Below are 10,851 nucleotides of genomic sequence, written 5' to 3'. Positions count from 1 at the left end.
TAAATTTATAAAATAATATTTTTTTAAAAATTTTTAAACGTACGAATGGTATTTTTTGAAACTGACTGAAATAATTAAAAAATTTCTCAATCACTACAACACTATCTAATACTAGTTTGAATATAAAATACATATTTTAATGAAATCTGTGGAAACAGTCCTGCAAGTCCTGAAAGTGAGAAGAGCCTGTATTATCATCAATAGTTTGTATTGGCGGTGGAGATTGCAGTTGGGTATAAACAGGTGATTGCATCGATGTATTGCTTGTTGATGTATTAGAATATTGGTAACTGGATGCCGGCGATACCATTGGAGGAGCTGTTGTAGCATGTGATTGTTGTTGATTACAATTATTATAAATTGGTTCTTGAAGAGACTTTAGTTCATATTTCTGTACAACCGAAAATATTTCTGATTTGGCAAAATGAAAATTTAGAGGCGAAAGAGATTTTAGGGCTGGTGTTATGCCAGTTAGGAAGGCATCAACTGCATCTGGTGGTGCCGTAACTTGTTCCTTACGTTTGTTTATTAAATAGTCCATGAGTTTTGCTGAAGCAGTAGGCTGAGAATATGTAACTTTTCTTTTACTGATGTTCTTTTTTGATGTAGTAGTTTGTTTTTGAATAGGTAGTTTTTCAGTCCTTTGTGTTGAAGCAGAGGAATCTTCTCTTTGACTTTTTCTCATTTCGTTCATCCATTACAGAAACATTTTGTTCTTTCTCATCACCAGAATTACTTTCTTCATCTGCAGGCACTATTTCTTCAGTCTCTTGTTGGGTGTTATCAATATCCTTAATGTTAGTTATCGTTTCTCTTTCATTAAAATGTTTTTTCAAAAAACTTAATTGATCAGCGTATTTGTATCTCTTTGTTTCTTTACGACTTTGTCCACTTTTTATAATGTTTTTTTTTTCAAATATTTTTTAAATGTGTCTCTAATATTTCCCCATCTAGTCTTACACAGTTGATCTGGAAAAAATTAATGTGTTTTTAGTGACAGATGATATAAAAAGTGGTTTGATATTAAAATGTTACATAAAAAAACAGCATTACAGTTGTTTTTTTTAAGGTATTTGACAACTGGGGACTCTTTCTTGACGATCTCTTTTAGCTTCCGCTTAGGACATAGTACAGTGCAAAATATTGTACATGAAACGTGTAAAGCCATATGCAACGTTTTGATAGCTAAGACACTACCAGAACCTACTGAAGACATGTGGAGGGCCATTGCTGAAGATTTCAACACGAACTGGAACTTCCCGAACTGTGTGTGAGCCTTGGATGGTAAACACATTACTATTCAAGCACCTCCAAACACAGGATCGCTTTATTTTAATTACAAGAAATCATTTTCAATTGTTTTGTTGGCTCTTGTAGACGCCAATTACAATTTTTTGGTGGTTGACGTCGAAGAATATGGCAAGAATAGTAATGGCAGAATTTTCGCAAATTCTTCATTAGGCAAAAGACTTCAGCTAGGAACACTGCAAATACCACAAAACAGAACCCTACCGAATACAGGAGTTAAAGCACCATATGTAACAGTAGGAGACGAGGCATTCCCTTTGAAAACATATTTATTGCGACCTTATCCACGTCAGGATTTAAATATAGCAGAACGTGTTTACAACTACCGTCATTGTGGTGCCAGAAGAGTTGTCGAAACTACAATTGGCATTTTATCTCAAAAATTTCGAATTTATAATAGGCGAATTCAAGTAGCACCAAAAAATGCAGATAACCTTGTACTGGCGACTTGCATCCTACATAATTTTATTAAAAATATGATGGATACACGTACAACTATGACAAAAATGAGCCAAAAGTAGGAACAAACTCTAAACTGCAAAATTTGCCTTTGGAAGGTGGAAATGCAACAGGAAATGCTTTCCAAGTAAGAGACACATTTAAAAATTATTTTAATTCTCCAGAGGGGTCTTTGCCGTGGCAACTTGAAAAAAATTAAAAATTGCAATCTGTTTTTTTTCTTGTTATAATAATATGATAGTGAAAAAAAATAATAAAAGGAAGTTCAGTACCTTGTGTTTTCATTTCTTTTCCGATTTCCTTCCAAATATTACTTTTAAAATTAGTGTCCATGTATTTTGCATGCGACAAATCATATAAAACATTATATTTTTTCACACATTCTAATAATTGTTCGTCGTTAATTTTATTTTGTTCACTTGTACCGCCCGACATGTTTCCGGCAAAACCAAAAAATATCGTACCAGAGATTATAAAATCGGTCGGACGTGAGACGGGTCGAAGCCTGTCTGTTTGAAAATTGTTCGGCTACGGATGGATGTGAACGCCGCTGGCATATTTCTATTAAGAATATTTTTTATGACGGATTGTTCCGTTCGGCGCCGGAACTGTGACGTGACGGGACTGATGTGTTTGAATCGACCTTAAGGCGCTTACTCGCTATACTTTTACGCTGAATATTGTATTATAATATTATGAGGACACTATTACACTAATGCCCTTTCGAGCCTTAAAATATTTCAAAGTAAAATACTTATGATTATGTATAAAAAACACTGTAGATACTACTTAATTTATAAAGAGACAAAAATTCCGAACGTATGCCGTCTATATATATTTTATAACTTCATGATCTATTTTCTATAAATTAAACAAACACCGCTTAACATTGACTATCACAAAACAAGATTTATCACAAATAAAAACGCTAGAACTCCTTCGTCCTATAATGGTAAGTTCTATAAATCCTACCGATTGAAATAAGGCAACCGAGGGTAATTAAAAAAAAATTTGAAAACAGTGTTGAACAATTAATTTCCACAAATTATCAAGCTTTTCACTCTGTGATATCTCAGTTTTCCTACTCGGTTAATTACTCATCTTTATTATCCTACATTTATTCTGCCGAACGTTTATTCTCTTCGCTTTTATTGTTTTTTACTTTTCTTCTAGTGTCTCGCTCTCCCGGTTCTTCAACGCCACTACATTATATAGAAAGTACTTTAACTTGACTTTCCTAGTTACAGCTGTTGCCTTAGAACACATTTAAGATGTTTTTTGTAAACTTATTTAATTCAATACTAAGATTAATTAAGATACGTGTTGGCTTCCCTTCCTAAATGCAGGGTATTAGCCAATGGTCAATATTTTCAGCCCAATCTACAGTAGGAACATGGAAAATATTATTATTGATCTACTTACTTTTATAATGTCCTCACTATATAATGTATAATTACTAATATTTTATGCTTAATTGTTAGTTCTCCTAACCTAATCACTTTTAAACGGAATATATTTGATTTGAATGAACAAAATTTAAGACTGTTCTCTAAAGGTCCCAAAGAAAGAAGTTATTTCCAAGATAGAACGGTCTCATATTTAGTGACATTTCTACGTGACCTCAAAGTCATTATGCGTATTCACCTTATACCAGTAAAAATAATTAAAATTCACGTTTTTAAGAAATCTATTAAAAATATATTGCTTCGTTCTCTATTTTGGTTGCTGGCAACCGATACGGCGCTAGCTTCATACATCTTTTAAATATGCTTGGGTCGAAATACAGCGAATTTCACGGCTTAGAAGTGGTTTTTAATTATCACATGCCTTCAAAAAGTGCCAAGTTGTTCACAACTTCAAAATTTTAGTTACAAACATTTTAAAAAAGCAAATAGCAGCAGTTTGTATGTAACAGATAATATTAGCAGCAAAGCTGACTGGAGATGTTGCGTGGCAACCCCATGCGTGTACTTTTTTAAAAGGAACGCATCATCTGCCACTATGACACAATTCGATGGCATATTGAGAGTTTTGCCTTCAATTTCCGTTTTTAAAGCAGATCGTGAAAATATCCCTCCATCTGATTCTCTTTCTGCTGCGCCCACTTCTAAATATATAAAACAGTAATTGCTGTCTACCAATGCTAACATTATCGTACTAAAATAGCCTTTATAATTATAAAAAGCTGAGGCACTGTTGCTTGGACATTTTATATTTACAAGCTTGCCGTCTATCGCTCCCACACATCCAGGAAAATTCCACCGAGTTGCAAAACTATGTTCTATTTTATTCCACTCCAGTTGTGTAGCAGGTATCTGGAAAAATATAATATAAAAGTGATGATGTCACGAATATGATATTGTGACACCAGTACTTTCTTTGGGGTTTGTAGCTTAATTAATACTACTGTGTTGGGCTTTAATGAACAGATGGTATATTGAGTTGCCTAGATGTTATAATTCTGGTGTCTACGTGACAACTAATTATTAGTACATTTTATTAGCTATGCAATTACAATAACACACTATGCTGAGTCGTTGTTTCCCAGCCCACGCGCGCTTCGGATGTCTAGCTCGTACAGGGTGGTCTCTCAAAGAGGTGGTCTGTCGTCACACACCCCCTTCTTGAAAGAAAAACGTCGACCTCGACGTTTGATGAGCATCGACCTCTCGTCAGCGTTTGTGTTCTGGACTGCAACGATCAACATCTATAACAAAAAGAAAAAAAACAGCAGTATACTTTTCCCTAACGTCTGGGTAGCCACGGACGACTGAGAAGCGCTCAATGAAATGCCGGTCATTTCATTAATCGTATCAATTTCCTCCGTCTTACCTTTCGTTTCTCTTTAACGTCTATCTTTCAGATATTTAAAGCAAGCCCAAAAAATAAAAACAATTACCAATAAAATTAGAACGGCAGCGTTTACATCATTTAAAATTACACTTACTTCGCTCATTGCCGTTGCTACTGGAGTATACCCTAAACCTAATAAATATGGATTTCTTATAATTACTATGAAAAACAAAGCGGTTGTTATAACATTTATAATCGTAAGCAAATTCCCAGTATAATGATACCTAAAACTATACATTTTATCACTACCTATATACTTAGCTTCCAGCATATCTGGGATTATTTTGCTTATATTTGGATTTTCAAAAGTTGGTAAAGATTGCTTCCAATTATCGTTTAAACATTCAGAAAAATTTTCAAAAACTAAATTGGTATGTGTTGTTACAGGTTTCATTTTAAAAGTTTTAAACTTCGACCAAATAGCTGGTAAAACATGCCTATACTTGAAACTATCGACTGTTCTAGCATCACACGGATACGATTTATGTATCAATTGTTTTTTTATTAGTATTTAATGAGCAAAAACAAGGAACTTCTATTTCTAATGCCCCTAACGGAGTTTTGTGATCTATCTTAACTTGCTGTGTATTATTTTCGCATTCAAGTAATAAATCTTTAGGTGGATACGTAACGATACATTTTTCTGGTTCGATTTGAGTGACTAATGTTTGATTATTTTTTAGACACGATGGTTTACAATACTTTATTAAGTCATATATTTGTATGTCTTCCGCCATTTTAGCATAACATGCTGCATTTATTATTGTTGAAAAGCTAGCTCGTGGTAAAATACATAGTTTGTTATCAACTTTACATTTTTTTTAGCGCAGCGCCCACTAGTACTCTAATTTCAGTTTCATACTTAGCAACCAACGTATCGTGTTCTGAGAAAATGCATACTTCATTTTGCCAAGCAAACGGAATAGGTACGACGCGATATAATTTCCAAGAATACCCACGCTGTTTTATAGGGATCTTTGAGGTTATAATTACGGATTTTTCTGTCGCGATGCACGATGCTATGTTAAGTCGCAAGTATTTTGATACATCTTGAGGTTTAATGACAAGCTCATGGTCACTAGATAACAATACGTTTTGTAACTGAATAAGATCCTTTTTAAGAGTCTCCATGTTTATTATTTCATTTGGAATTTTATTGTCCCTACATTGATTTATCACCTCTATCGTTTCAAAGCATTCTAGAGCGGCACCTTCCAAATAGCATGGTAGTTGGAGAAGTTTAGTCTCCTCAGACCAACGGTTTGCTCTTGCGGCTCTATTAAAATTTTGCATAATTGCTCACCCTCTTTTCCTGCGAATACCTTTGGATTTACGGAAGTATAAACTTCGCCTCTGAGATTTTCTCCTACTTCGTCATTATCTTGGTTGTTAGGCATGTTAACTGTTTGATTACTTCTAACTGGTAGAAGTGATGAGCGGCGTCTATTGGCTCTAGCGTGACTTCTCAAGAACATTCACTACACTCGCACTACACTTTCTAACCATTAACACGTACTCTACACATTCTACGACCGACGTTACGTTACGAGTGATCAACCACGCGAACTAGTACTTTAACTGTAGATGTAGACCAGTTTTCGCGAAAGTTACTCTGTACGATAGGATTACGCGGCGCCTCCATCAGTTGTGACACCAGTACTTTCTTTGGGGGTTGTAGCTTAATTAATATTACTGTGTTGGGCTTTAATGAATAGATGGTATATTGAGTTGCCTAGATGTTATAATTCTGGTGTCTACGTGACAACTAATTATTAGTACATTTTATTAGCTATGCAATTTCAATAACACATTATGCTGAGTCGTTGTTTCCCAGCCCACGCGCGCTTCGGATGTCTAGCTCGTACAGGGTGGTCTCTCAAAGAGGTGGCCTGTCGTCACAATATGGTTGATTTTTCTTGGAAAACATATTTTAATTCGAAAGTTTTTAGATACCCAAATGTTCATAGTCACTAAGTAAAAGTAGATATTTATGTTATTACTGTGAAGAAAGAAACCATTAAGGTATAAAAAATTATAGCATACATATGTTTTCTTTATTCCAGGAATCCCAAGAATCACAGAACACCCAAGATGAGAAAAAAGATGGTGATGATACTGCTGATTCGGACCACAGCGAATTGTGGAAGAAACAACTGAAAGCTCGTTTCAGGTACCTTCAGCGTCTTTTGCAAAGATAGCAAAAACGAGGAACAAATCCGCACCTTCGCTACCTTCTAAAAAAGCAAAAAGTGATTCTATCATAGCGGCGGTTACTACTCTCCAAGACATTCCAAACAAAGCTGAACATTTACACGAAAATGCCGATGATGAGTTTGAAGCATTTGGAAATACTGTTGCTGCACATTTGAAACGTCTTTCACTATAAATGATGCCTTACAAAGTCAAGAAGATATAATGAAATATTTGGTACAAAAAAGGTTAGGACTGTATGCTTCGTTTTCCACACACACGTTTACGTATCAGGAGAATCAATCACCCGTAATACCACCATACCCTTAACCAACAGGTTCCAGTTCGGATTCAGCAAGTGTTAACTTTCAGGAACAAACACATATCCAAACTAGTACTATATTGAGATCACAAATGGAAAATTTCACCACTGAACATGAAACCGCTGATTTATTAAGCCAAGCTTGGAACAATACCTAAATACATTTTTGTTATTAATTTTTGATTCTTATGTTAGTAGCACCTACCTAGTTATAAAATTAGAAATAAATAATGTTGATGTATTGATGTATTCCTTTAGAACAGTATAAATAGCATCCAAAACATCACATATAAATTTTGATATTGTGCATTTTGGTATCATGTACATATATTGTAGAGAGGCAAAAGAATCTCCCGTAGCCAGGAATCGTAGTGTTACTTGTAATTTGAGACGAGCTGGAATAGCGTCTCTCATATGAGTGTTTGAATTTTGTATTTTGTTGGCTATGAGATTCAACAAAAAGTTAAACTGTTCTGTTATTCTTAGGTGATTACGATATGATTCTTGGTCTTCATCTGCTAATTCACGCATTAACCTATGCGATGCTCCTAGCGTATTTCTTCGTGAAATCCAATCACGGATCCAATACCTATGTTTACGTTTTTTCTTTTCTTTCAATTGCCTCCGCATTTCTGAACACAAAATTTACAACACAACATTGATACTAGCACGAAGAATTGCTGCTGTCGCCATTTTGATGACATAAATGACATGCCAGTTTAGAATTTTAAACAAACCTGTGGAAACGCTCAATGGTGCCAGTTAATTGTGGCGCCAGTAAACTGGTGAATACTGGCGCCAGTAATCCCTGCATGTGGAAACCCCGCTTTAATCGATCCTTCATCAGCGTTAAGGGCTTCATAGCATAATTTAATTAGTTCAAGTGCTTGGAATAAAGGAATTTTTCAGGATGAGTTTGAGGGAAAAAAATTATGCTGTGCTTACACTAATTTTACCAGTGAAGGAGAACTAAATATTCTTGACGATTTAAATTCACAAAACGTCTTCACAATTCTAAAAAAATTTCTGTAATATATTTATAATTTCACATTTAGCAAGCACAAATTCACAGTTTTAACATAGGCTAGTCTAGTAGAGCTTAAAACTATTATTATTCAGTATATAAATGTTCTACGATTATTCAAATAGGAATAGGTTTCCTTATTAGGCGCATTTGGACCTATTATTTATTGAAGATCTTATATAGTTATTTCAGTTCAACAAAAAATTATATCAGTATACATGAGTAGTGGAGGAGCCTACAGAACCAGAAGAACCCAATACTTTTCCAGTCGCTTGCGGGGCCTATTTTCTTTAGAGGCGATATTTGGGACTACGGTGAGAATATGCATGTCGATTTTCTGTTAACAAGTATGGCGTTCCAAGATGGAAAAACATCTCGAGCACCACCTGCAGTCTAGACCTGACACCGACAGACTTTATTTTCTAAAGCGAAAGCTTAAGGGAAACCAGTACAGGCGTAGAAGACGTCCATCTCTGGAGAAGATCCCGGGAAGTAAGCTTTCAAGAGGCGGAGGAACAGCGATAATCGAGTTATGCGCATTATGTCGAAGCACAAGGATGCTATTTCAAATACTAGTAAGGAATTTATACCAATAAAATAATTAAAATTAATTTAGTACTAAGTATTATTTATTGATCCTAACCGGCCAATATTTTTAACATAAAAAAACTTGACTATTTTCTTTGTAACGTAACCCGTTAGGGTTCGTTGAAGCTTAGGAGTAGGAATGAAACACTATCAGTTTAACGCCACGTTTCGAAGGTTTAATCCCAGCTTTCTGAGGCATTTACCAATCAGTGGTAATCCCACAATAAATAGAAACACTACACAAGAGATACATCAATTATTTTTTTTTAAATACAATTTTTTCACATAAACAGACAATAAACATTCTGAAGATCGATCAGTTGAGAGACGTCATCTTGCTTGGTGTTAAACATAAACGCAACTGTTTTCATATAAGAGGAAGAATTTGCAAAATAAGTTACTCATACAAATTTGGGCAATCTAGAATTAGAGCAGATATAAAGCTTGTCCACAACTCTTATTCCAGTTAAATTTATTTTTTTTTACGAAGAAGATTAATGAGGGAAGCAATAATTGAGGCAAAAGAAGGAATCAGTGTTTAATAATAGCTAGCCATTCCAATAATTGGTTTAATATCCCGAACACCTTTTGGAGTTGCAATTCTAGTAACTAGTAATTCTAACTTAGCTGGATCAACAGATATACCTTGTTTATTTATTATATAACCCAAATATTTTAATTCAGATATAAAACTGATTAAAAATCTTACCTAAAACCTGAATATGTGACTAAAGATCAGAAGTACTACATTTTCAAAGTAACCAAGCACTTAGTCTAAATCTGATCCAAAAATATATATGAAGTCCAAAAGGTAAACAAGTAAATTCAGGAATACCAATAAGAGTAAAAGCCGTATATAGTTTACTCTTTTCTTCCAACCAACAAGACATTGCCAATTTGTCCACTTGTCAACAAGCGTTCTTAAAATCCGAACATGACGTGTATCGCGCACCACCAAGTTTATCCAAAGTTGTAGAGATATATGGTATATATACTTTCTTTTACTTCCTAAAATTAACTCAAATTCTTTGTTCACCATTTGGTTTGAATTTTAGTTTGAAACATGCAATACTGAAGATGACCAAGCTGACTTTGAAAGCTAAGCAATACCATCCTGAAGCATTTTATCTAACTATTAATTGATAATTTTTTGTATATAAGGAGAAACAGGGTAATACTTTTGCTTAATATATAATTATTTGTAATCTTAATGTAGACACTATATTACAGACATGTTGAATTTGTTCAACAGTCAAATCTTCATCATAGACAATTAATTTGCGAACTGAAAAATCTCCACCGCGAACGTCTGGAAACTGGAACCCATATATTTCCAACAATCTAAGCTTAATTGCATACCTCAATTTAGGAACTACATACAAATCAAATAACTTAACAACACTTCTGTTCCTCATACGTGCTGATACTGCACATCAATACAGCCACAGATCTCATTTAAAGCTACATTCTAGAAGTTGTACTTCTGTTTCTATCGAAAGACAAACTTAAACATTAAATCTTTTCTCAGCCAACCGAACCAAAAAAAATCTATTTGCTTCAGAGTCCAACAAACCAAAGAAAGTTGGTCCCAAGACACTAAGTTTAAGATAAGGACATTTCGCAGGATCATGTGCAAGAGATTATATATAATCTAAAATATGCTGTTGCTTAAAATCACTATTAATGAGTTCGATTTAAGATTCCATTTTTCAGTTGTTTGGTTTCAGGTAGGTATTGTAGTTATTATTGAAATGAAAGTAAATTTTAAAAATATTTCCAAATTTAAATATCATGATTAATACATTTTACGACCTGTGTCATGGCTCTCTGGCCCAGGACGAACCGCTACTGCGTTATATGCATTTTGTCGAAGTACAAGGATGCTATTTCGAAGATTCATAAGGATTCCTACCAATAGTCTAATAAAACAATTTAAATTAATTCAGTACTATTACTTTTTGATCCTACCCAATACTTCGTAACACAAATATTTTTAATTATTTAACATTTTGTGTCTATTTTAAACGTTACCTTCTATTTAGGTGCGATACATTCCTCTAATATGAATATTGATTTTGTGTAAAAGAAATACAATAAAACATTCGTA

General features: G+C 34.2%; 1 long non-coding RNA gene across 1 annotated transcript; it reads right to left on the bottom strand.

Moving 5' to 3' along the window:
• On the bottom strand, positions 1-2,265 carry LOC126738908 (uncharacterized). Its single transcript, XR_007661478.1, has 2 exons — positions 2,040-2,265; positions 1-969 (listed from the first exon to the last, which is right to left on the bottom strand). It is a non-coding gene; the product is annotated as an uncharacterized LOC126738908 (long non-coding RNA).
• Between the last annotated feature and the right edge of the window lie 8,586 nt (positions 2,266-10,851).

Source organism: Anthonomus grandis, chromosome 1 (genome assembly GCF_022605725.1).
Source record: "Anthonomus grandis grandis chromosome 1, icAntGran1.3, whole genome shotgun sequence".
NCBI lineage: Eukaryota > Metazoa > Arthropoda > Insecta > Coleoptera > Curculionidae > Anthonomus > Anthonomus grandis.
This window is presented reverse-complemented; position numbering and strand designations above follow the sequence as displayed.